Consider the following 660-nt stretch of genomic DNA (forward strand, 5'->3'; position numbering starts at 1 on the left):
CATCACTGGGCTGGATGTGGACATTACAGGGGGGCATGGCTGAGGCCTTCAGCCTCCCCCCCACTCCAGCTTGGGAGACTGGGGTGCTTCTGGCCCTTCTAGGTTTTATAGGTATTCTTTGGCAGTGTTAGACCCTTACTGGTTAATATCAGAACTTTGTCTTTGATCTGTGGGTTTTTTGCTTTTTCTTTCAGTTCTGTGTNGTGCGGGGGCGACACTGAGGGTTGTGATCCATTGCCGGACACGGAAAAAGACAAAAAAAAACAAACTCTGGTTTCCAAGGTCTCAGGCAAGGTTCTCTCCAGTATTTCTAAGTTCTAGAGAAGACAGCCAGTATTTAGGGTACAGTTATTGATTTGCTCAGGGTGGAAGGCAGCAGGCACTGATGGGCTCTTTCCCTGATCTCACCCAAGATCCCAAGAGGCAGAAATCTGGGCTTCCCCTGGCAAGATCCAGGATGGGTGGTCCTCTGAGGGAGTGTGTGGAGGATGTTGGATCGTACCAAAAAGCTCATGTGTGTGACTTGTGGGGGCCACTGGCGGAGGGATCCGAGGCTCAGAGGAAAAATGTGGCTTGTCCAAGAAGACACAGCCAGCCCACTGGGTGCTACAAGGGGGCAAGATGGACACCCCTGTCTCCTTGGCCTGGGGCCTCCTGTCT

The sequence above is a fragment of the Galeopterus variegatus genome, unplaced genomic scaffold (assembly GCF_000696425.1).
Source record: "Galeopterus variegatus unplaced genomic scaffold, G_variegatus-3.0.2 Scaffold1901, whole genome shotgun sequence".
Classification (NCBI taxonomy): Eukaryota; Metazoa; Chordata; class Mammalia; order Dermoptera; family Cynocephalidae; genus Galeopterus; species Galeopterus variegatus.